Source organism: Cygnus olor, chromosome Z (genome assembly GCF_009769625.2).
Source record: "Cygnus olor isolate bCygOlo1 chromosome Z, bCygOlo1.pri.v2, whole genome shotgun sequence".
NCBI lineage: Eukaryota > Metazoa > Chordata > Aves > Anseriformes > Anatidae > Cygnus > Cygnus olor.
In genome coordinates, this window is record NC_049198.1 from 16,215,424 (window position 1) to 16,242,915 (window position 27,492).

The 27,492-nt window shown below is 38.7% G+C and overlaps 1 long non-coding RNA gene across 1 annotated transcript; it reads left to right on the forward strand.

The window, feature by feature from the left end:
* The first annotated feature begins 119 nt into the window (after window positions 1-119).
* On the forward strand, window positions 120-7,562 carry LOC121061675. Its single transcript, XR_005815209.1, has 2 exons — window positions 120-241; window positions 4,164-7,562. It is a non-coding gene; the product is annotated as an uncharacterized LOC121061675 (long non-coding RNA).
* Window positions 7,563-27,492: the final 19,930 nt, after the last annotated feature.

The window sequence follows — 27,492 nt, forward strand, 5'->3', positions numbered from 1 at the left end:
TCCACCCATAGACGTCACCCCAGGGAGGGAACAGATAAGGTTAGGATATAAAAGACTGTTAGAAGTTTGTGTAAAAAAAAAAAAAAAAAAAAAAAAAAGAGAAAAAAAAAGAGTTAATGTTAGGGGAAAAAAAATGTTAGAGTGAGGAAAAAAGAAGAGTGGGAGAGAGAAAGAAGAAATTTGGAAATCTAGAAGAGGCAGATGACGGGCTGTGCTCCACCAGGACAGGGATGCCTTCTTGGTAAGCTCTGCGTCTTCACCCTTTGGTGAGGAATACCCGGGATAGCATTTTGCTAGCACTATTATCGTATATTAACTCTACTGCAGTAAGTGTATTTATCAATGACAATACTATATCTGTTACCTTATTGAATACATTCAACTCAGTGAAAGCCTTTAGCAGGGCTCTGAAACTGGCATATGTTTGACTCTGATAAATCCATTTTAACGTGGCACTAAAATTGGCATAGTTGGCAGGATTGCCATGGATAAACTGCTGCGAAAATGTAAGTATGCACCATCAAAAGCACGAAAAGAATGGGCCCAAAAATTTTGGAATGACGACGACAAAGTGATAGAGCTGATAGAAGAATGTAGAAGTGAGGAAAAATTTTGGAAAGGTAAAGGCAAGGGCAAAGGAATTGTTAGTGCAGTATTGGGGGCTTGCTTGCCTTGTGAGGAAAAGGAAGTTAAAGAATCTCCTCCCCCTGAAAGAATTGCAGATGTGGAATATGCTGCATTAAAATCAGAAAACGAAGGGCTGAAAACATCACTGGCTTTTGAAAATGAAAAACAGGAGAAACTAGGGACAGAAAATAGGGAACTTAAAATGCTATTGGCCTCAGCTGAAAGGCGAGAAAAACAACTACAGGAAAAATTAGATCTCTTACTAAATCAGCTGCCATTCTCAGTCTCTGATAAACAAACCCACAAACTAATACACAGTACAAATCCTGAGACATGGGATGGAGACATCTGTTACAGTAGTGAGGACAATGAACTAGTAGGAGATTCGGATTATGATCTTACCCTGGAACCTGTACCTATACAACCGTTAATCAAAACCGAAATTGCAAATGATGGAGATGACAATGCTTGTACTACAGTACAAACCACCCCATGGTCTCCGGAAAAATTAGCAAAGTTGCAGGAAAAGTATTCTAGGCACCCGGAGGAATCCAGGATGGAATATGAGTGGCGAGTCTCCCTTGAGGCGGGGGAGAGCATCTTATTAAGTGGGGAAGAGGCAGGCGGCTGTGGGGGTCCTGCAGTGTTTTTAGACATTGCAGAAGATAATCAAAATTGTTCGTTGACTACACAAGCTGCCTATTGGGATGGCGGTTTAGACTCGCAAGAAGGAGGAGATTCCCTTGTTATTAAGATCTCAGGGTTCTCTGATTTGGCTGCATCTGTGCAAAACGCAGCCTGCATACAAGTGATATATGAGAGTGATGTGTTAAGGCAGTACTCTCTGCTAGCAGCTGGGCATTCGGACATTGACAGGCTGGTATCAGACTTGGAAGAAAGAGGTATTATTGCTCGCATGCATTCCCCTTACAATTCTGCTGTATGTCTGGTGGAAAAGCTGAATGGACAGTGTCAGTTTATGAATGATTATAGGCAATTGAATGCCAATACCACACCTTTAACTGCCACTGTGCCAAATATTGCAGCATTGGTAACACAAATTCAGGAAGCATCACACCCGTGGATGGCAACTTTAGATGTTAAAGATATGTTTTTCATGATTCCGCTCCAGGAACATGATAAGGCTCAATTTGCTTTTACTTGGAAAGGGATACAGTATACCTTTAATGGGCTTCTTCAGGGATATAAACACTCCCCTACTATTGCTCATGATGTCTTGGCAAAGGTTTTAACAGAAATCCCCACCCCGCCAGGCATTGTAATATATCAATACATTAATGACATATTGATAGGAGGGGAAAATGCAGAGGGAGTCAGAAATGCCATGGAAGCTGTACGAGAAAAATTGATAGTGTCCGGATTTGACATTCCTATATCAAAATGCCAGGGGCCCATGCAGGAGGTTAAATTCCTAGGAGTCTGGTGGATTAAAGGAGCTGCTTCTATTCCTCCGGACACCCTGGATAAAATACAGCAGGGGCAGAGTCCCTCTAGCACAAAGGAGTTGCAGCAAGTTCTGGGAGCTTTAGGTCACTGGCGTAAACATATTCCTTGTTTTTCTAACGTTGCCCGTCCCTTATACAATCTGCTAAAAAAATGGAAATCATGGGTCTGGAGTAAACAGCACGAGGATGCATTAGATTTATTAATAAAAGAACTGAGGTTATTTCAACAGCTATGTTCCTTACACCCGACTGACCCTATCCATGTAGAATGGGGATTCAGTGAGCATGGTTCCCATTGTAACCTTTGGCAAAAAGGACCAGAAGGACCACAGAGACCACTAGAGTTTAGCTCCCACTCTTTCAATGACACCGAAATGAGATTTTCTGATCTTGAAAAAGGCTTGCTGTCTCTAGTGCGAGCAGTGAAGCGGGCAGAACAGATAAGAAGAGAACAGAGTGTAATTGTTCAAGGGCCTTTCTGTCTCCTAGATATAATTCACAAGGGTATGGTACCCCCTGCAGGTATTGCCCAGAAACCCAAAGTCCGTAAGTGGTATGCCTATCTGGAAGGTATTAATGAAATCATGCCTATTACAGAAGGCAATGTTAAGGTATCTAAATTCCAGAAAGATATAAACTGTAATTTACTATTCCAAACCCCACCAAGCAAACCATCTCCAATTCATGTGGCATCTCCTCTGAGGGAAGGCAGTGACCTTAACCAGGTATGGTTCACTGATGGATCATCCTATAGGCAAAATAATGAGTGGAAATATAAGGCCGTGGCTTTAGAAGTAGCCACAGGACAAAGATTAGAAGAAACAGGTAAAGGGAGTGCTCAAGTGGGGGAACTTAGAGCAGTCTTACTAGCTGCACAGCATGGTGCCAGTCATATCTATACTGACTCGTATGCAGTTTATAAAGGAGCCACAGAGTGGATAGGCCACTGGGCAGCAAACAGCTGGCAGGTAGATAGAGTCCCTGTCTGGCAGACTGACAGCTGGAAGCAATTGCTAGAAATAAGAGAACAAAGGGTGCTGCATATTGGTTGGGTAAAAGGACGCGATCGGTTAGCCACTGTCACTTCTCAGTTTAATCAGCAACTTGACAACCTCACACAATTACAAAATACTGATGTCGAGAATGATGACCACAAATGGGCACGGTTACTCGAATGGTTGCATGTAAAACGAGGCCACGCTGGTCAAGCTGATTTATGTCGAGAAGGCATAGCTCGAGGATGGCCTGTATCAGTAAAGCTGTGTGAACAAGTAGTCACTGCCTGTTCACAATGTCGCTTGCGACTTAACAAAGACCATGTGAGTAAAGCACCTCCCTTACATATCCGAGATAAGAAAATGCTGTGGCACACCTGGCAGATTGGTTATATAGGCCCACTACGACCCTCAAGGGGTAAAAGATACATATTGGTGGGGGTGGAATTAATTTCAGGAATTACCACAGCCAAAGCTGTTACAGCTGTAACCGGGGAAAATACAGTCCATAGTCTGAAGAAATGGTTTAGTGTACTTCCCCTTCCAGAAGAGATTCAGAGTGATGATGGATCACACTTTACAACCACGGTGGTACAAGACTGGGCAAAGGAGGAAGGGATCCGGTGGGTATTTCGCACCCCATACTACCCCCAAACCAATGGTATTGTTGAACGAACAAATGGGTTGATCAAGCAATATGCTAAAACCTATGAATCTGGGTGGCATCTACGACTCCGTGATACCATCTACCAACTAAACAATAGATGGAGTGAAGATAGTTGCCCGAAGATGAAAGCTTTTAGCATTCCTGCCACAACTGTAGTACCAAAAGCAGACAAAAAAGTGGGGGAACACACTACTGCCTTTTATGCAGGCCAGCCTGTGCTGGTTAAAATGCCTCAGTATGGGACAGTGGCAATGGTGCTAACAATCCCAAAGAACATTTATGCTTGGGAAGCAAAAGATTGCTCTGGAAAACTCCATCAAATCAATACTGGATGGATACTACACCCCCTTTTAACTTAACATCTGTCGGTCACATACGACCGAGCATCTTCTCTTTTATATTTTACAGGACTACTGACACCAAGAAACTGCACATGGGACAACAGGTTATCCTACACTGAGCCGGGATGCACTCAAGGGCTGTTAATATTTATGGTTGGAGTTACTGTGGTTTTAATAGTGATAGTAATTTAGATACCAAAATTTTAACATGGGGACAGCTACATGGATTATTTTTATCATATTATTAGGAGCCTTTCTTGGAAAACCTGAAAATTCAAATCTCATATTGTGATTAATTCAAGCTTTTGGGTACATGGATAATGTTAGTCAAATCACAGAATGCCTTTCCCTTCCCCAGTCTGCCAGTTCACCAGTGACTTGGGGAATAACGACCATGGGACTGACCTAAACTTGGGAGGCTACGTGGAAAACACAAAACCATACCAATTTAACATGGCACATTGAGGAAGGGAAATACGTCCTACAGTGGACCCTTAAGAAAAATGTAACCATAGATAATTGAAATATCACTAAGCTACCACTAAAAACTAAGGCTGATGGTGAAAAAGCTGCGACAATCTATTGTCTGGAGAAAAGTACACAAACACACCATGGAGAATGCATATTCCTAAGGTGAGAGCACCTCAGCATGATGACTGGTATTACATGCAGATTACTGACTGGTGTATTAATTGGGATGGGACCACTGGGTTACCAAATGATCCCATACAGGTCAATATCTGATATGCAAACTTTAATATTGCTCATCGATAGCTCAAGATACTATAACTGGAATATAACTTGCAGCAGTTGAGAGGCTGGAATTCAAAGATTGGGCCTGGTAGCTCAAGCTTTCCAAATATGCTGCATTTGTTGTAACTGTACCACCCCAATTAATGACGCTTGGTCTCATTTGACTAATAATGATACCTGGTCTGATACGATTTGTTCAGAACTCACTAAACCCTCTACTGGACACACCGCACGGATTAGTAGCGATGGAACATGGACTACAGACTTACCTGTGAGAAGTCAGCGATGCCAACATGTGCTGGAAGCGTTAACACTTTGCCACCTCTGGAGAGAACAACACCTTGCACCAGCTCCATGGGGACGAACCAAAAGGTAATCAAAAGACCCTTGTCAATACACCAAGACAGGAACTGTAGTTGAATGGGCCCTGGAATCAGTTTTCACACCTCAAGTCACAGCATTCCAGCATCAAAGGATGTTGTGTAACCTCACCAGGCAGATTGCAGCACTGGCTAGTGCAATTCGGGTCACGCTGGAAAAACTGAATATGCAACTACAGGCAATGTCGAACATGGCACTACAGAACAGACTGACATTAGATTTGCTATTGTTGCATGAAAATGGAGTGTGTGGATACTTGGACTTGGACAACAGTGCCTGCTGCATCCATATACCAATAGTAACACAGTACCTTAATGAACAGACAGCATGAGGTACATGGCAAAAGCGAGTAGAGACTTTACAGAAAGCATGGAAGGAGGATGGTTGAACAAACTTTTGCATGGATTAGGATTCTCACTATCAGGATGGCTTGTTTCTTTTTTACAATCTACATTGACAGTAATTATTGTAACTCTTCTGTTTTATTAGCTTGCATCAAATGCATGCTAACTTGGATGTTGATTCATCGGTTGTGCATGATGTCTGTATGGACTGAATTAGAGCTGTGTCTAGGTTGAGATGAAGAAAATTTGAACATAAGGGATACCCCCAAGGTTGATTCCATGCAAGCATGATTTGTATCTTGAATTGAGTGACTATAGTCACCGGGTGGATAATGTGGAGAAGAGTCAGACTTGTTAGTGTCACTGTTAAACACCAGCCTTGGGCAAAAGGTTGTTGGGCAGCTTGCTCCTGTTTATCTCTTATACAAACTATGTGGACGGAGGTCTGCAGGTTTGGTATGAGAGGCTGCTGAAGGACGGAGTCTTGTGTTGGCAGGACGGCCCTGCTTTGGCGGCAGAACAGAATCTTGAAGGCCATGGTGCCTGAGTGAAACCTTTTGCTTCATTAGGGGTAAAATGGATATTAAAGTTAATGCCCCTGAATACAATAATGAGCTTAATGAAGTACATGCTAAACATACGTGACTATAGCACTCGACTCTCCACCCAAAATCATGCTAAACATCACCTGAGGGAGGGAACAGATAAGGTTAGGTTATAAAAGAGTGTTAGGAATTAGTGTAAATAACAAAAAGATTAGTGTTAGGAGGAAAAAATAGTGTTAGGAAAAAAAGAGTGAGGAAAAAGTAGAGTGGGGGTGACAAGGAAGAAACTGGAAATCTAGACGAGGCAGTCAACAGGCTATGCTCCTTCTCCTCCACCAGGACAGGGATGCCTTCTTGTTAAGCTCTGTGCCTTCACCCTTTGGTGAGGAATACCCAGGATAGCATTTTGTTAGCATTATTACCATATATTAGCACTATTGCAGTAAGTAAATTTATAAATGACTGTTCCAAATCTGTTATATATGTCACCTTATTAAATAAGTTCAGCTTTGTGAAACTGTCTTAGTGAAAGTCCCTAGCAGGGCTCTGAAACAGGTAAATGTTTGACTTGGACAAATCCCCTTTAACGTGACATGGACTCAAAGTATGGACTTCAGAATAGCTTTCTTTTTCCTATCCCCAGTTCTAATATAGAACACTTATATTTCCACTGCTACCCACGATCAGTAGGGTAGCTTTTATTGTTTATCTATTTCTTTTTACACTGTTATATCTTTATATTCTAATAGTCCCATGAGGGTTTTGAAAGAGAAAACCTTTAAAAATCTTGTAATTTGATACTTACCAGCAGCATATACATCACTCTATAGGCCCCTCATAGCCCTAGGAAATCTCAGTTCCCTGTTCAGTACCTTCCTGGATCATTTGCATTTGCAACCAACCAAAGGTTTCAGACTGATCTCATCACTACCTTTCCATAGAAACCATTTTCCTTTTTGCTGACCCGATCATGGTTTTATTGGCATTATCCTCTTATTGTCATCTAAGAACAATGTAATTTCTGAAGTTTTTACCTGTTGCCTTTCTACTGGAAATTCAGGTTTAACCAAAAGCTACTGCCCAGTACATCTTGTCCCCTTCAGAGAACAACACTTTGGCTCAGTGGATTGGTGTAAATGTAGTTAAATAAAACATTCTTTTTCTTTTTTTTTTTAATCAATATCTTGCTTATATTCAGATCCTCAGCAGCAATATCTGATAGCTGATCTATATTATGTGATAGATGTGATCTGTGGTAGCTGATCTATATTATGGCCAATCACAAGAGTGAATGTGTTCTGTAATTCTGTGATTCTGCGATCTCTGTTAGGTATAGCTGTGTGCTTTCCTTTTTGTTCTGTACTTTCATAGATGTGTTGCTACTGTTGCAATTTATGTAATCTTCAATTCAGTTATATCCATATTAAAAAACCTAACATTTAATTAATGCTTGTGATAAGAATAAGCACTGCTTCTAATCTTGATCAAACCACAGCCTGGAATTAGTCAGTAATAAGTGACTCTCTCAGGAGTAATTGAACATTTTCAAAAAATCAAACATGTCTACCACATCTTCCTCCATCAACTATAAAGCAAGCTCCTTGCCTTGCCTTGCTTTGCCTTGCCTTGCTTTGCCTTCCCTCTCCCCCCCCACTCCCCTCCCCTCCCCTCCCCTTCCCTCCCCTTCCCTTCCTTTTCCTCCTTCCCTCTCTCCTCCTTCCCTCTCCCCTCCTTCCCTCCCCCTTCCCCCCCTCCCCTGCTCTCCCTACCCCTCCCCTCCTCTCCCCATCCTTTCCCCTCCCCTCTCCTCCACTGCCTCCCCTCCCCTCCCCTGCCCTGCCCTGCCCTCCCCTTCTCTCCCTATCCTTCCCCCTTCCCTCTCCTCCCCATCCCTCCCCTGCCCTCCCGAAGGAGGGTTGAGTTTCCCATTTGTTTCTACCGTTCCACATACACAGGTGCATCCTTTCAGGACATGGGCAAAGAAATAAAAAATAGACGTGTCTATCACAACTGCAGAGCCAGGTTGTGATTAGAGCTGATTCATTAGAGCTGAAACTAGAATAATGGTATTTTAAAACACTAATGGTGAGACAGAATATAAAACGTAAACACATTTGGTGTTTGTGCTGGTAAGCTGAATCCTTCCCCCATTCTGTCCCAGCCCAGCAGCCATGCAGCAGAGAAGCAATAGTCCCAAAGATCACCACTTTTAATGTAATATGTACATCCAGAGTCAGAGTAATTTTCCTACCTGCTTGAAAAACTCTTGCCACCCTGTTAATGTATTTTTACCTTGTCTCTCATAGCCTGTGCTTACAAAGCAAGCTTCTCTGGCACATTCATGAACAGTCTGGAGCACTGGTGACAGAGTTAATATCATTATAATTGTGCCTTGGCTGACAGGCTCACCAAATGTTACTGTCCCAGAGCAGAAATAGTTAACAGTTATGAAACTAAAATTTTGAAATAAACATCAAAGAAATATCACGTCTTTCATCTCAGAAGGCACCAAACATTGCAGCTGCTGTGTATGTCCAGTCTAATGCATGGCCCTCAGGAGAACTTCTGTCTCCACAAGGTCTTTGGGAAAGGCATCCTAGCATACCCCTGTGAATAATAACCCACTACCTTGCAGTGTAAGAAATACAAGGAAATATGCTAACTGTTCACATCATCATAGATGTGAGGCTACCTACTCACATCATCACAGAGATAGCACCAAAGTACATCAACAATGTTCAGACGGGGCTCCCAGGGGAACTTGTGGCTATCTGAGTCTCAGGCTTCAGGGTATGCCTGAGTTTTCTGTCAGTGTCTGACAGCAGCAGTGAGTACACCTGTGGGAGGTGCACCTGGGTAGAAGAATGGCTCAGCCTGGTGACATAGCTGGGAGGAGGTGGGCAGGCTGAGGGGCATCTGGGACTTGGAAAAGGAGATTGACTGATGGAACCATATCCTATCATCCCTGAGACAGATATGTCAGCCAGCCACAACACAAGAAATGAAGGATCCCCTACTCTCTTGCCACCAGGCAGGAGGGGACCCAAGAGAAAGGGGGGAATGAAAGCAGGTTTCTGCTCAGAGAGGCAGGTGAATCCCGTCCCTGCCTACCTCACCTTCACAGTTGCCCTTACACGAAGAGTATGAGGCTCTGGACCTGGACAGGCAGGCGATGATGTGGACAAAGGTAAGTCTATGCTGAGTTGCACCTAGGGCAAGTCAGTGTACCCCCATATTACAACCACCTCCACAAAAAAAAAAAAAAAAAAAAAAAAAAAGGTAGGAGGGTCGTTGTTATAGGTGACTCCCTTCTGAGGGGAACAGAGAGCCTGACATGCCAACCAGATCCAACCTATAGGGTTGCTATAGGGTCTGCTGCCTCCCTGGGGTCCACATAAGAGATGTTAATAGAGAACTCACTAAACTGGTACAGCCCTCTGTGTATTAACTATTATCAGTTTTGTTTGTCTGTTTTGTATTGGCAGTAATGAAGTAGCAAAGAGAAGTCCAATGGCAATCAAAAGGGATTTCAGGGCCTTGGTACAACTGGGTGAAGGACCAGGGGCAAAGGTATTGTTTTCTTCTATCCTTCCAGTAGTGGGGAACAATACAGAAAAGAACAGGCAGATCCAGCTGATCAATGTGTCTCTCCGAGGCTGGTGTCACCAGCAGAATTTTAGGTTTCTCAGTCATGGTATGGCCTACAGAACACCGGGCCTCCTGGCACCTAATGGAATGTATCTTTCTCAGAGGGGAAAAGGGATTTTTGCACAGGAATTAACAGGGCTGACTGATGGAGCTTTAAACTGGATTTGAAGGGGAAAAGGATAAAACCAGGCTTGCCAGTCATAAACTATGGGATGGCACACCAGCATTTGAGGGACTGCGTGCATTATCTCTCAGTCTGCTCCATAAGGTGCTGGGTACATGGCAGCACATTTGAAATATTTCTACACCAATGTATACAGCATGAGGAACAAGCAAGAGGAGACGGAAGTTGACTCAGTCCCACAGCTACGACATCACCGGCTGAAGTGAAACCTGGTGTGAAGAGTCCTGTGACTGGTGTGTTATGAAGGGCTCTTATAGGCTCTTCAGAAGGGATAGGCGAGGCAGGCGAGGTGGGGTTGTGGTGCTGCATGTAATGGAGGGGCTGGTCTGTACAGAGCTTGCAGGTGGTGATGACATGGTTGGCAGCCCCTGGGTAAGGATTAAGGGACAAGAATGGCATGGAGCAGGGACAGGGGAGGGTCAGGCTAGGTGCTAGGGAAAGGTTCTGCACCGAGAGGGTGGTCGGGCACTGGAACAGGCTCCCCAGAGCTGTGGTCACAGCACCGAGCTGCCAGAGTTCAAGCAGTATTTGGACAGTGCTCTCAAACACCATTTTTTTTTTTTTTTTTAGTGGAGCCAGGAGTGGGTCAGAGATCCCTGTGCATCTCTTTCAACTCAGAATATTCTGTGATTCTATGATTTATTTTTGCCTGTATAATATACCCACAATGGTAAATAGATGCTGAAACCTTTGCTGTTTTTGAAGTGACAGATCATTGCCAGAGTATGATCTGCATTAAATGAAAACTGTTAATAATGCATCAGACACAATCATTAAAAATATTATCAAATTTTCCTCATGTGGTCATTTGTATTATCCGTTCACACAGAGCAACAAATACCCTCTAATATTTTCTGAATCACAAAAAAAAAGCCTCCTTGAAAACACACAGTGCACACAAAAGACAGAAGTCACTAACTGTAAGCACTCCTAAGAGGAAAAACAATTCTAGAGGAATGTTGGAAAGTGGAAACTTGTCATCTGTGTGTCAGGTCTGACACTGAAGAGCCTTGGGGCTAGGTAAGAGGTTATTTGCACATGAGTAAGTGTGAGCAAATACTATCTCCGTTTTTTTGTGATATCTTATCAAAGCTTTCGATCTACCTGAGATGAACAGGATAGCTGTTAATCTGGAAAGGAATAGATAAGTAATGTGTCAGAGACTAACTAAATCAGAAATTAAATTTTCTTCAGATCCATGGTTTCCTGATGTAGTTTCCCCTCTCACACACACATTAGAAGTAGATTAGATTCAGATGCAATCCTTGCTAAGGAGATTAAATTGAAATGCAAACTTACTCTAAAGAAACCTGATGCTCTCTGAATTCAGATTACTTTCATTCCACTTGGAAAAAAATTACCTCTTTGCACTGACATTGTAAGACTATCTCTACAACTGCACTCTTATAGATCAAGAAATTAATATCTTAGAGCTGCAGGGTATGCAACAAAGCATCACATAAAGCTGGTATATTTTCTGATCAAACTGAGGATCTGACATCTGATGGTATAATGAATAGTTTCTCATATTTTTAGAAAGGCCTGCAAGAGCTTTGCCAGCTAGTACAAAGCAATCACTGTAACATCCTAGAGAAAGCTACTGTCAAATACCTTATGTCTGGAGATGTGAGAGGATGCAATGGGATCTAGGAGAGCAATACTTCATTGTCTGATGAAGAGGAACAAGATATCTGAGTCAGCTTTCTGGAATAATTCAATACCATCAGGACAGGCAACAGGGTCCAGCCCAATGCACAGTTCTCTTATTTATTTATTTTTAGCTGAAAAAATACTTTTATCTATGGATGCTATGTTTCTGAGCAACTGATCCAGGGTATTGGAAAGTCACAAGGTAAACAAAAGCATTGGCTTGAGAAGGCCACTGCATTGTGTTGTGTTTTTGTTTCATTTTACTTCTTTTACATTTGGCAAAGTTGAAAATCAGAGGAAAGGAGTGGTGTTAAGCACATACGCAAAAGATTCAGTACTACTTTTTGATTATCTAAACCATAAAGTCATCAGAAGTCCACATATGAAAGTATCAAAGACAGATTTGTGATCAAAGAAAACTTCTTTGGAAGGATAGGTAGTTTTTCTCATACCTATAAACACACACTTACGTACACACACTATGTATAAACTACTCTTAACAGTGTGTGAAGGCCTACATGACAGAAAAACAAAGTACAAATGATTTCATTTACATTTCTTTGCTCCAAATGAGAATATAATAATTGATAATTGATAAATATTTCACTTTTGATTTTCAATATAATGAGCAGCAAGTCAAAAAGTAACTAAATATTTTTTCAAAGCAATACAGACTTTTTGTTAACTCATTACTTATCACTGGAAAAAACAAACAAACAAACAAACAAACAAAAAAACCAACAGTTATCAGCCATTGCTGCTGTAAAGAGCTATTTAAATCTCAGAACATTATCAAGAACAGAAACAGAACTATGTATGACTGGATTAAACTTTTCTGCCTGAAAAATTGTGTTTCACAAACACAGCATTCCTATCTCTTTAAAAGCATTAAAGGAAGAAAAGATTACTCTGGTAAAGTTGCAGTTTCCTGGTTTGATATTCAAATTTCTACTGGTGTTTACATTTCAGGCATTCTTTCAAAAAAATAATTATATATAATAACAAAAAGTGAACATGAAAATAAATTACCATTTAACTTCCTCAGAGATGTTTTAATGTGAAAGATTTTTTTTTAATTCAGTTTTATGAGAAGTTTAAAAATTAAATAACAGATTTTCTACATAAAAACCCAGATTTAAAGATATTTCCAGTATCTGAGTACTTAGTTTTTTTCAGAGGTAGCTTTTATTTCGCCCTATTTCTTAAAAAAAAAATGTTTATTTTATTAAAATTTTTTTTCTTAGTTTTCAGTTTTACAGTGGTCTAGTTACCTCATTTCAAGGAGGTAGCAATGAATAAATTACCTTAATTTGCAACGGTTATTATTTCATCACGTAGAAAACCCTAGCAAAATACCTAACAAATATAATAATATCCAACACTTTCCAAATTTTTTTTTTTTTTTAAATATTGGACATTGTGTCAGGATATTGGTCCCATCAACACTGCCTATAGAGGAGCTCATGGCAATATCTTTTAATCACTTTTAAGTAGTTCATTTGTGTTTCATATAATCAGAATAGATAAACTCATCAAACACCGAGGAAAAATCACATAGTACTTTCTACAGGGTCAGTGAGAGGGCCTAGCAACGCCCCAAGCACTTGCTAGAGCACCATTAGTTGCTTCCTCAGTTTCTTTAAAATGGAAAGGTGATCTAGCAGACATCAAGTTTTCAGAGTACCAACTTCTCTACAGAAGTCACGCTGACCCTGAATGTAAAAACACACCCACGCACATTTAGAAAGCCAGAAAGACCCCATAATACAAATGTTCTTGCAAAAATACCAATGTTCAGATCTGTGGCCTCCTAGAGCCTCTTTCATTTATTAGTAGTTTTTCCCTCCTTGACATTTGAAGGCTGAGAATGGAATAAAGAGCAAATATTTCACCATTAAGATTACTTTTCTAGTTACTCTTGGAAACTGGGGAAAAAAAAAGAAAAGATGAAGAATGAAGCAAAAATTGACCTCTCACTGAAATGCTCTGCTGATTACATCATACCGAGTGCAAATAAATTTCCAGTTTGGGGTTCCTCCCAGCAGCAGTTTTTTTGTAGGCTGAAAATAACATCTTAAATGCTCTTTCACATCCTGTTTTTCTGCATCTAAAGCCACAAATAGATAGCCAGTGTAGCCAGTGCCCTCTTTTTTTTTTTTTTTTCCCTCCCTTTTACGATTCATTGCTTATAACAACAAAACTTCAATGGTATTTTTCAAAACAGCAGAAATTCTGACATAGATCAGCAGCAAAATGATTGTGGCAAGTGGATCAAGACCCAGCATTGACTTTGAGAATGAAGCAGCCTGCTAAGGAGCAAGACAAACAATTTATATCAAAATGCTCCAGCAGCTGTCCCATTCATACCTCCACCAACTCCTGAAAATTGACAGGCATCAAAACTGCTGGCAACAAACAGTGATATAGGGTTCTGCCTTCCAAAACTTTATTATCCCTTATACTATTTTATATAACCACTAAGGCATTTAAGAAATAATAACCAAAATATTTTTATGGCCAGGATTTTCTGTAGTAAACACAAGCAGTTTCCCTTCCACAGCTCTACTGCTTTGTACCAAAACAATCAGGTAGGCAGAACAGTGGTAATCTCTGAGCTACCAAGATGAGTCACATAGACTACAAGACTAGGGCAAGAAGTTGGTCAGTTTTTAACGACAAATTAAGAGTTCTGGAAATGAAAAAGGTTGTGTTCTAGCTACCATTAGAAAGGAACTTGTGGTAAGTCATGTCTATTAAATTAGTTCCAGATTTACCCCTTTGCATGTTATTCTTGTTGCATTAGGTCACTCAAAAAAGCCACTACACATACTACTCTGCAACAATCAGCTGACGATGTATCATCTTTTTCTTATTCCATAGCACTTCCAGGTTCAGAGACACACAAGTTTCTTTACAAACAATTCAAACTTAGAATCTTTCTTTATAACAGCCTACTTTAATATATAGAGAAGGTCTTTTAATAGAAACCAGCAAGAGTGAGAAAAACAGAAGACCAGAACAACATGAAATATTAAATCATCACCTCCCTGGTTGTAGGATAAGGTTCTGACACTTGTACTGTTGAGAGGCTATCACAGTCAGAGATATAGCTATGACTTTTTAATATCAACTCTTTCATCTCAGTGCTTGCAAACACTCAGGATGCGTGCCCCTCTTATTCTTACTTCATGGCTGGCACAATTCTCAGGGCTTCAGATTTCTTTTTGACACGACGGACTCCCAGATCTATGACAATTTTTTGAAGCACCATCCAAGTCCATCCTTTGATATCTCATTCTAGATTCTCTCTGAAGGTTTCTCAAGAATCCTACATAGTAAGAAATGTGTTTCCTCAAAGCCCACAGGATAATTACTTTTAGGAAAAGAATAAATAGATTTAAAGTTATTCTGCAGTTACTTCATTCACCACCTTTAACCAGATGACTTTCATTGTTAACCTAACTGTAAAAATTAGGTTGTATAAAAATTACATATAAAAACTATAAAAATTGCTTTATATTAAACTATTTGTGGAAATTGGTAACTTTAGTGACAATCTAATTTATGGATATCCTTCCTATCATAGGTAAGGTTTTTCATATTGAGGAACTGAGAACTTACCACCAACATGATGGCAATTCTTTGTCAAAAAACATGTACTCTGAATACAGCCAAAACTGTGAAGTTATTATTTTGTTTTCCTACAAGAATGAAATCTGTGGAAATGCATGCCCATGATCCAGTGACAACCTTTGAACACTCTGGCCAAGATCAGCCACAACTGACAAAAAAAAAAAAAAAAAGGAAAGAACTCATGAAAATTCTGTGAAAACCAATCTTCCAGTGCTCCCAAGGTGGGAAAACTGCTCAGTTGACTGCTCATTTATCAGCTAAATAAATGTGAAGAAAAACTTCCATGCTGCCCAAGCCATATGAAAAGCTTGATCAGAGTTCACACTTCATCCTACAATCCATAAGAAATAGGCTTACTTGTGGACTTGACATGGAACCATTTTGTTTCTTTTCCTTTCTGTGGGAAGAAGGAAGGTAGGAGGGGAAGGTAGGAAAGAACTTTCCTCCTGCCAGAAGGAAGTTTTATTTACTGATTTGGAAAACAGGATAAAAGAACAATAATGAAGTCTGCTTCAAGTGTGCAGTAGTTTTGCACTTGCATATGTAGATTTACCCAACGAAGTTTTTCCACTTTGCGTTATCTGTCAAGGTATTAGAGATTTTAGTTGAAAGGTTTAACATTATTTTCAACACTTTTTCATTTGTTGCCTAGAATTTATTTTCAAGATTTCTAAAGATAAATTTTCCTGGTGCGTTGACATTACATGTTTTTTTTTCTCAGATATCATGCATTTTTTATTTTTTAATTTTTTAAGGAACAGACTAGTCAGCCCTTGGAAGTGTTGCACAACATCCATCCATCTGGCAGTGTTCATCAAGGCTATTACAATTTATCACAGACAGTTGCTTCTGCATCTTACTGTAATTTGGGTCTTTTTTCCACCCAAATTATCTATTTTTCTTGCAATCAAAAAATACTTAAAAAATCAAAAATTGGTTAAAATTCTCTGTCCTACCTACCTGGGGAAAAAAAAAAAAAAAAGTCATGTCATGTTACAATATGGAAGTTCATGTTGTTCTTTAGTTAACAAATTATTAATATTTTAGCATTTTTGTAGCTATTCCACATAATCTCTAAATTTAAACTGCTACAGATAACCTCCAAGAAGTTACAAAACTACACACTTCTTTAAAACAGTTTCCATAATCCTTACACTCTAAGGCAAGGATTTTCCACTTTTATCAGGTCTTCTTTCTCACACACCAGGACTTTGGAAGCTTTTAAAATGTAAAAGTTCAAGAGCTACATGGGTTCTTCCTGATAAATGCTCCCTAGGGAATAAATTCAATGCTGGGAGCTTTTTTTTTTTTTTTTTTTAGTTCCATGCACTTATCTATTTTTATTATTATTTTTGTTTGTTTTCATGATTTTAGAACAGAAGTAATTATATCAACATTGAACTTTTGAGCTTCTCTAAATAAATTGCAGAGATAAAAGCCTCAGATTAAGCACTCTATTTTAGAAAGCTGCTTTTGTTCAAAGTAAAAGAGTTAAGGTTTTTCTCTGTCTCATTTTTAAGACTATTAAAAGGAAGACGATCTATGCAAATATATCAAAAATATACACCGAAATAACATTTACATAGAAAACAGAAGTTCTCAGTAATAAGAGCAAAAATCAGTGTACCTTCAGTAAAGAGCAGATCTTGGTTAAGCATATCTTTCCTCAGTAAAAGAACATGAACTGGGGTAATTAAGGACTCAATATGCTCTACCTAACCCTTCAGGTATACGCCTGCTACCCCCAGAGGTTTCTAACTTCTCAGCTCCACACTGAGCTTCCAGCCTCTCCCACATCAGATTTCACAGCTGAGGACTGGACATTGACAGCTGTCAGCCTTATCACATAAGGAAATCCTAAAGGCACAGGAGTAGGCTGTCCCCATGTGCTAAAAGACAAACTGTCGCAGAAGAAAACCAGCCTGGTTGAACAGAGGGCTGTGGCTAGACTTCAGGAAGAAAAAGAGAGAGTTTATGACCTTTGGAAGGAGAAGCAGGGCACTCAGTAGGACTACTAAAATGTCATAATGCTGTGCAGGGAGAAAATTAGAAGGGCCAAAGCCCAACTCGAGCTCAATCTATCTACTTCCATTAAGGACAATAGAATATGTTTTTATAAATACATAAACAAGAAAAGGATAAGCAAGGAGAATCTCAATCAAATATTGGATGTAGGGAGAAAAGTAGTGCAAAAGATGAGGAAAAGGCTGAGGTCTTTAATGCCTGCATTGCCTCAGTCTTTAGCAGCAAGACCAGTTCAGTTGCTCTCTGGGTACTCAGCCTCCCAAGCTCGTAGACAGGGACAGGCAGCAGAATGAAGCATAATCCATGAGGAAATGGTTAGTGACCTGCTAAACCACTCACATGTACACAAGTCTATGGGTCCAGGTGGACTCACTCAAACAACAAGAAATAGGACAAGAGGAAATGGCCTCAAGTTGTGCCAGTGGAGGTTTAGGTTGGGTATTAGGAGGAATTTCTTTACTGAAAGAGTTTTGTGGCATTGGAACAGGCTGCCCAGGGAAGTGGTTGAGTCACCATCTGTGGAAGTATTCAGAAGACATGTAGATGTGGTGTTTAGGGACATGGTTTAGTGCTAGACTTGGTAGTGCTAGGTTAGTAGTTGGATCTGATGATCTTAGAAGTATTTTCCAACCTAAACAAATCTACAATTCTATAATGAATTAAGCTATTACCAAGCTACAGATGAAAAGTTACTTTTGAATATACTCATACAGATGGGGTCTCATTTATGCATTCATATGCACCCCAATGGCTGAGCATACAGAAATACTACAAAGGATTGTGAAAGCAATCAATGTTATAAGATTGCAGAAAGTTCTAGAGAACAGCAGAATATAGATGTGATGAGTCCCTAAGCAACAGAAAGTTGGAACCACGGCTGTAGATAACTGATTTTTAATCAGTTGATCAGATAATCCAAGGAGTTGAAAAGCTTGGTTATAAAACTTAAGAAAAAGTGGAAAAATGCTGAAGCCAAACTCTATCTTCAGTTCAGCTAATAGACAAGTAATTGAGCAAATAATCTTACAGCAATGGCAACTGTATTTGAATTAGTTTAAAAAAGCTTAACAGTTTCTGTACTGTGCCTTCATCCACATTCTATATTAATTTTAATAAATTACTGTTCACCTTTCAAGTAAAAAAGAAACCTTTAATCTTCATTAACTATTTGAACATTTTCTATTACTTGATATATTAGCTAATTCAAATTTCAGAATCTTACACAGGAAAATATTAGAAATAGTCTCTCAGGTCTATTGTAAGTCTTACAGCAAACCAAAATACTTGGGTGATTAAACTGTATTTGTTTCCTACTGCTAAGCTGTACAAAGACAGCTTTAATTATACCCATTGTTTTTTCACTTTGGCAGTGACTGTTTCTTTCTTTCTTTCTTTTTTTTTTTCTTTTTTTTCTTTTTTCTCCTGTAATCCCATGTACAAAATCATAAGCAAGAAAGGGAATTGATCCAAAAGATGTCTTCATGTTAAAGACGGGAAAATACAACAAACAATATTAAAATCCCCTTCCTACCAATATTTCAATGCACTATTATAGACAGCAATATCAGTGACCAGAGAAGTCCGAGGAACAGAGAACAGATAGGGTATCATGTAGCTAAGTGCCACTGTTTACGCCAGGAGATACAACAAAAACACCAGGTAATATCAGACAGACAGGATCACTTTATGTTACAGTACATATGAGCCCTAACAAACTCAGAGTGGTTTCAAGTTAACCTCAGACAGGCACCTCAGCTGGCTGTATAGGCAGCACTTCCAAAGCAGAGGCTATGGAATAAACCTATTTATCAAAGTATCAATACTGTTTTTCTTGATAACAGTACAGAATTTACACACAACTATAAAATAAAGTGGACTGTGCATAAAATAGAGGCCATCTGGTGAACACAAGCAAGTAAACAAATGCAAGAGATACAGAAATCAGTAATAACAGGCTCATTCTCCTCTTATTCATCTATCCTTTTTGCAGGGCACTGGTTTCGTTAGTGCTATTGAAAAATCTTATTTTATTTTCCCTAAAACAAAGCAAAACAAAACAAAATGGAGATAGAAGATGAGCAACCTGGTCTAGTTGACCCTGCTTTGAGAATGGGACTTGGACTTGATGACATGTAGAGGTCCCCCTCAACCTTAGCTATTCCATGATCCCATAGCACCATTGCAAACAAATATTTTTTGCTCACATAACATAGAACTATTTGCTGCTAAAAAAATAGTGAAAAACCCAAACTGTTGAAATTTTCCAGCAATTTCAAATGAAGGGACTACTTGTAGGTATCCCAATGTAAAGATTCAAGCTAATTTTCACTGTATATTTCTACTTAATATTTGAACTAAGTGATGTCCTTGGGCTTACTACGTCTTCACAAAGACTACCAGCCAAATTTATTTTTCCCTTTTGTATCTAGCTTTATAGGTGCACAGGCTTGGAAATAAGACTTTCTTTCATCCTTTTTGCACCTTGCACAGCACTGACAATGAGGCATTTTAGAACTAAAATGTCTCAGCATACACAGATTTATCACTGATAGCTTTTTATTGTTAAAAATAGAAAAAGGTTTATTTTGTCAAAGACTCAATCAGTCTTCTTTTTCTTTTGCCATGAAAAGGGAATAGCATCTGTGATCTGGGCTACATATTCCTGGAGATGAAGGGCAAAATAACCCATAACATATTTAAATGCTTCTGAGAAGTAGGTTTGTATCCCTAGTATGCATAGATGCTTGGGGAATCTTTGGTCTTCAGAGTGCAATTTTGTCAACTGCTCTCTCCAACACAGGCAGAACTTGGGCAGCCTTGAAGGAATTGCAGCACAAAATTGCAAATTCTTCTATTTCCATTTTCTAATAGAAACCAAAGACATTTTTTAATCTGAGACCTAACAGTATCATCCAAGCTTTTCTGAAGAAAGTCATACACATGCAGCATGCTCATTTTGATCTGAACTCTGTTTTTCTTTAGCAGGGAAATCAGCTCAGCTGTAACGGTCCATCCATCTGCCCGTCCCTCCTCCCTCTCCCCCCTCTTTTTTCTTCTTCTTAATTTAAAAAAGGCAAAGTGAACACAAAATGGATTTATTTGAAAGGTAGGACATGAAAGGGTTACTTCCAGCTTAAGGTTTTGCTTATATACTCCAGAAGCTTCCCAAAGAATATAGGTGATTATTTTATGGAAATGTCAATAATAAAGAAAGCTAAGTGTAATGTTGTTGATGTTATTTGCAATAGCACAAACACAGTCCCAACAAATATTGAAACAGCAGTGGCTGTGGCTGGTATTTTTCCAAGGGTTGGACATCTGAGTTATTGTGCATCTTTAACACACCAGTGTAGCTTTCAGGAAGCCCAACACACATGACACATGCTGGAATAATAGATTGCAATTCAATTTAATTTGCAAATGGATTTACTATGATTGTACTAGTATAGAAGCTAGCTGCTTATGAGATGCACAGGCAGCCAATTACAATTATTTCACGTGCAACTGTCTGATCTCAATATAGAATTGTAGTAATAGTGCAATAAAATTAAACACGATTGCCTTTCCACTTTGTTCTTAAGTTCTCTCAAGATGAAGCCTCTTGCTGCTATGTATTGTTATACCGAGAAGAAAACAAGCAAGCAAGCAACCAACACAAAAAACAAACAAACAAACAAACAAGCATTGTAATGAAGCATAAACAAATTTATTCTTCATATTCCAAGTATTCCACCTAAGGACACCCATGTGGTTTCACCCAATGCATCTGGCAGTATATTCCCTAAACTTGAAAGATTAGCATAAATTGCAGCTGCAGAAAACTGAGGAAAGAAATTGAAGATCCTGGTTATTAGCTGTATCCAATTCTCCCTGTTTCTCTTCCTCCATTCACCTTGGAGACTCTTAACAAAGCAGTGCTGACACTCTGCCTCTGAACAATGTAGGTATACCTGGCAAGAGCATTAGACAACCCCAGAGACTGTTTTCCTGACTGCTTAACAAAACATAGGATTAATAAGTAGCATCATGCATTCTTGGTAATTAAAAATACTATATGTTCATAGTGTTATCAGGATTTACATGGTAGACTAGAGTGGTTTACTTGAGAAAGAATCTGACACCCCCCCCCAATAAATAAATAAATCCTCCAAATAAGTTTCCTAAATGTCAGCTGTCAGCAAGTCTAAATATTAGAACTCAGTCCTTTGCTTAGGCTAAAAGCTGAAAGCTCTGTTATGATTTATTAAACAATGCTTTGATTTCAGGAAGACTGTCAGAGCTGCACTCCCCAGCTACTGCAATGAGATAGAAAGAACGATACACATTTGGATTTGTCTGGATTTAGTTGCTTGGAAGAGCTCATGAACCAACTGCTGTAGTGTAACACTAGTGAATACCAAAACACATTATGGGATAGAGTAGACAAAGCGAGAGTATTATGTTTCAGATGTGAATGGGTACATTCAAAGGGGAGAAAAACAGAACACTACAGAATGATCTCATCTATCATGTGTGCTTTACCTTACACACACGGGCTTTTCAGCAAGACAGGCAATTGAAACTCATTCAGTGAATCTGAGAACTACGGCACAGGACAGGTTTGAAGAGCTATCACAAAATTTCAGTATTCATCAGGAATACATCACCATTCCTAAAGGACACTACACTTTTGTGCTTTTAAATCCACATTTAAAGATTCCTGACGCAATGAGATGCTGATTAAATAAAATGTTTCTGAAGTTCTGCATATATGCACTGCAGAGTATTTCTAGGTTCTTAAAATTAAAAGACAAGGCTTTATTAGATGCTCAACATTACTCAGCATTCTGCAAATTTTAAAGAAGGCTTACCCCTACATATACAGTTCTTGAATTAAAGCTTTCAGAAGCATTCACAGGACATACCAGTAAAGTATTTTTGATACCCATTTGCACCCATTTGCATTTTTGTGTGTATGTGTGAAAGAAGAGCTTAAGCCTTCATAATCATGCTACTATGGCAACTTCTAAGCCTTGCAACTTAGCCACTTAGCTCAAGTGAATTACAATATCCAGTCAGTTAATATATTAAGAGCACTTTATCAGGCAGTCTAGAGCTGATACAACTGGAAGCTCTAGGTAAGGTTGGTAGGGTCCCACTCTCTACGTTGTTAAGCAGGCTTAAAATTTTGATGTTAATGAACACTACGTGGGAGATGTGAATGCCAAACATCCTGCAGACTGCAGTCAGCACCTTGCAAGGTCACATCCCAGGTCATTACTGCATCTCTAACTCTTCTCTGAAATCATTCTGTAGTGGATATTCTTTGCTGTTGTTCAGCAATCCAGAGAGCTCTGATAAAGTAAAACCCTCTGGGCTCAGAACAACCTGTGGCAGAAGACCTTTTGACACACACACACACAAAAAAAACTTTTCTGCACAGATAGGAGGATTTCATTGCTCTTGTTTTTAAGGGAAAAGCTGAGATTGCAATGTTTGAATGTTACCCTACAAACTGCATTTTTCAATAACACTATTGTACAAGGTGGACACATTTATGCTAGACTAGAATGAGTACTTTATCCTTTATCACACAAATCATGAGGAGAGAGCATAGTCAATGATAGTTTTATATACTTCCATTATATGTAATGTCCCAGAAATGAGTGCTGCATTCCGTTATTCCCTGATTAACCAGACAACTGATTCCAATTGCATCATTTTCCTTTTCTTGACAGATAATGTACACATAGTCCCCACTCAGTTCCACGGTAACTGAGTGGTTTGTTGCATTGCAGAAGGAAAAATATATTTATTTTGGAAAAAACAACAACAACCAACCAACCAACCAAAAAAAACCTGACTGCATACTCAATCAGTTATTAGAGAATACAGCTCTTCCATAGTCTATGAAAGGTAATATTCATATAGACAGCCAATGCTAGATAATGTATGAGATGCATAAGACATGTAAAAGGGAAGAAAAATGACTAAGAACCATTCTTGCCACAGAAAGTACCAGCACATTAAAGATTTTAACCAGACAGAAGTTCCAAGGCTGTCAACTTCTCTGTTTTAGTGAAAACAAACAGAAGACAGATCCTCAGTTCTTTTTTCCTCTCTTTTGACAGTAGAGAAAGAGCATGATAATTACTGCTCTCAAATCTAAGCGGTGAGGCTTGATATTTGAAGTTATCTCTACTTGAGTTCAAAAACTTGGAAGCTGACACAGTAATGATTATATAACTTCCAGAAATTTTACTTTGTGTTTTATTTTTTTTCATATAGAAATCTATAATTAGTTCACATATAAACAAACAGTTTCAAGATGTCTACTACATCTTCAAGGCCTTAAAAAATGGAAGGTGTTGATGTTTACATTAGGAACACACACAGCTAGAGTGGACTGTCTGATTTTAGAACACATAACAAGAGAATTTAGCCATACATACAAGTATCAGTAAAATAAAAAAAACAGAATTAAGTTAAGCTTGAAGTTGAAGGAATTCTATATGAAAAGTCTGAAGAAAATATTCAATTTGGTGCAATACTAAGGGACCTCCCAACATAACACATTCTTTCTACCTGTTGCTTTATGCAACCTTTGGTCCTATTTTCAGTGACGATTTCCATTTGGATAGAGATTACAAAGTGCCAAGCTGTACGCTTCTTGAAGAATCTGTAATTCCCAGTATGATGCAGAGGGAAAGTGATCGTACTGCTGTGGATATGACAGTGAAAAGGAAATTCTGTGTCAAGGCTACTGACTGCATCCTCTGCAATGTTGTCCGAAAAAGGATGCAGCTGTCCCAGAGGACTCTATCTTCCATATACAAATAACATAGGCAGAGAAGGATAAGATTCAGAAGTAATTGAATAAGATAGACTAGTATCGGTCTAAGGGACATGTATCCAGTTTCAAATATGCAATTTATTATTCTGTCTCTACTGTAAGCATGTATCAAGAGGATAGAAAACAAGATTCATTGAGCCTGTTTTACAATACCCAGAAGTATTAGTGGAAGTCACAAAATGAAGAAGACTTTTTTTCCCCTATAAAGGACAATGATTAGAGAGAGAGAAACAGTCTCATCATCCATACAGAGACATATGCAATTAAAATATCCAGAAACTATAAACGCATACAGTACTAAGCACCAAGAAAAAAGAAACCATGTCCTCTTAATTTTTCATACAACAGTAAATTAAAAGTTTTTTCAGTCTCTTTACACCAACCGATATGCCTCTCTAGCTGTTGGCAATGTGTGAATTGTGTGCAGAGGATATCCTCCAGACAGAAAAAAAAAAAAAAAAAAAAAAAAAAAAAAAGACTATCTTCATGACAGAAGAATAGCCACTTACTTTATTTTCTGGGATAAATTAATTTACAGAATATATCCACTCAAAAAAATCTGAAAGGAAGATGATTCTATATCAGATAGTTAATGACAGTTTACTAAAGATACCTAATTACTCAGTATCTAAGATACCTAATTACTTAGTATCTAAGATACCTTAATTACTTAGGTATCTTTTTTCTTTTTAAACTCGTCAACAATCCCCTGAAGATTAAGAAAATTATTCTTATACCTAAAAATTGAATAACAATTACATTCTTTCCTGAGCTTGTGTCTTAGAGCTTAAAAAATCTTTTTGTTTTTTAAATTTTTTTACAGGTTTTCATATGAAGAAACTCTATTGTACTTTAAAATAGGATCTGCAAATTTAAGGCAATACAGACTAAAGGTCTTAGCAGAGAAAAGCAGAGGTGTGGAAGAATAGTAAAGAAAAAATTTAGTCTTTTTTCCCTTCTTTCAGGCCATAAGATCTTGATTAATACATCTGTTCTTCAGTTGCCCCAATTATGAAGTTTCTCAGCCCTTGAATGAAAAGTATCAACCTAACAAAAGATGAGAGTACAAAATAATTTTTTTGCATACTCTTTAATTTATATTTTCATCTGTATTCCTGAAATCTTAGGAGTTAGACAGGGAAGAGACCAATTAAATCATCCAGTCATTCCCCCCACTGACAGCTCTGAATAATTCCCTATATTTTCAGGTCCTGAAAATGCAGCATTTGCATACAGATGATAAAATACATTTTAATGAGCCAGATTCTTTTTCCTGTGTAACCTGAGCAGAGATGTTCAGGTTAAGGCAGCTCTTCGTCACAATAGAAGACTTCTAAGCTAATATGCATTCCAGCTAAGTTGGGTGCGTGTTATTGGATCAAACAGTGTAGTGAAACAGCTTATTATTATGCATTTGAGTATATCATAGGAAAAGGACACATGGTAATTAGGATCAATCACCACAGCTTCCGAAGCTTAGTGTGGTGACTGAGAGGTTAAACATCACTTTAGACATGAGGCAAGATGTTCCAGTGAACAGGATAGGGTAAACTTAGGTAAGCTCTACTTCCTGTCACTCAGTTAAAAATCAGCAACAAACCACCACTAGTTCAGTCACCAAATCACCAAAGTCACTCTGTCATTAGTGAGTAACCACCACTTTGTTGGAATCGTAACCAGAGAATTGGTAGCTATTAATGAATAATAAGATTAAGATGAGTTTGTAGTTCAGAAGATGTCCCTCAATGCTGACCTTTTGTCAACATGTGACTCTTTCAGTGTGAAGTTATGATCCATGTCTCAAAATTCAGAACAAGTGCCAATTAGACGTGAATGTAATCTTAAAAACAAAAATCAAACAAACAAACCCACACAGATGTGCTGCTCAAGAGTCAGAATACAAGAGAGAAAGCAGAATGAAAAGACTTATACCCCTTCCTACTGCACACTATTGAACATTGTCTTTCACACAATTTTAAATAAGACTTTTTTTTTTTTTTAATACATGGCCTTGTACTACAATTCAAGAGATACCCAGACTCTGGTTATTACTTTTCTACTTTCTTAAGCTGTTCTCATACAGTGATGTTCCGATGACGAACAAGTGAACGACCATGAATGTACATGCAATGTTTTTGCAGATTGTGTTCCTCGAACTCACAAAGATCAGTCAATGTGCATTTCAAGCTACACTAGGTAGACCGCTACCGAGGTAGTTAGGAGAAGGGCATGACAACAGGGAAGCTGCAGTAACCACTGTGGGAATATTTTGAAAGTACTGAACGGAACTGGAAACTTGATGTCAACTTCACTATTGCCTGACAAAAGTATTTCTAAAGCATTTAGGAAACTGAATATAGTTTTTCTTTTGCATAATTTTACACCTCTGAACAATGGTGACTTAGCACTATGTCAAATTGCTGGTAATAGGAATCAAATAGTTTTTGCATCTTTCTTCCCTCTATTATGGAGATGTATTTGTAAGCCTACTATCATTTTCATAGAATTGCAGAAGGGTTTGTTTTGGAAGAGACCTTAAAGACCATCCAATTCCAGCCCCCTGCCATGGGCAGGGGCATCTCCCACTAGATAAGGTTGCTCAAAGCCTCATCCGGCCTGGCCTTGAACACTTCCAGGGATGGGGCTTCCACAGCTTCTCTGGGCAACCTGTTCCAGTGATTCACCACCCTTTTGAGTAAAGAATTTCTTCCTTTTATCTAGCCTAAACCTACCCTCTATTAAATTTTGATGAGCCGGAGCTTTTTCGTAATAGAATGGATTTTCAAATAACTGGCTCTACCTCTGACTCAGTCTGACAGAAAAGGATATGTTACAAATAAAGATATGAATTGTTATGATTTATTAGCATTTTTTATCCAAGCAATTACTAACAACAACAAAAAAAGTAGTTCTGACAAATGTGTACTGTTAGAAATCACAGGCTAAAAAGCAGCACTTAAATACACAGTGTATGAGAATAGATCAGCTATAGGTACATATGACATCTTCAGATACATATAATTCCAAACTTATAATATTGTCTTCATAAAACATATTTTACAACCTGTGATTTGATTATAGCATTCTAATTTTATTAGATTGTTTTCTAACCCCATGTAGCTTTTTCCTGCTATTTATTTATACCAAGAGAAAGAGCAACTCATGGAAATTATGTAACAATGGTGTAGCATGAATAGGAGCTTTGTTAAAGGCAGATTAATTCCACAGAGCGAACATACATTGCCTTTCAAAGCTCATCTTCATCTGCTATTTCATGCAGAGGCACCCTCCATGATTCTATATAGCACAAATTACCTTAAGCAACACATGACCGTTTTAATGCATTACAGAAACGTCACGAGAGTGGGCAGGATCAGAGCTTGCTTTTCAGTGTAATTTGC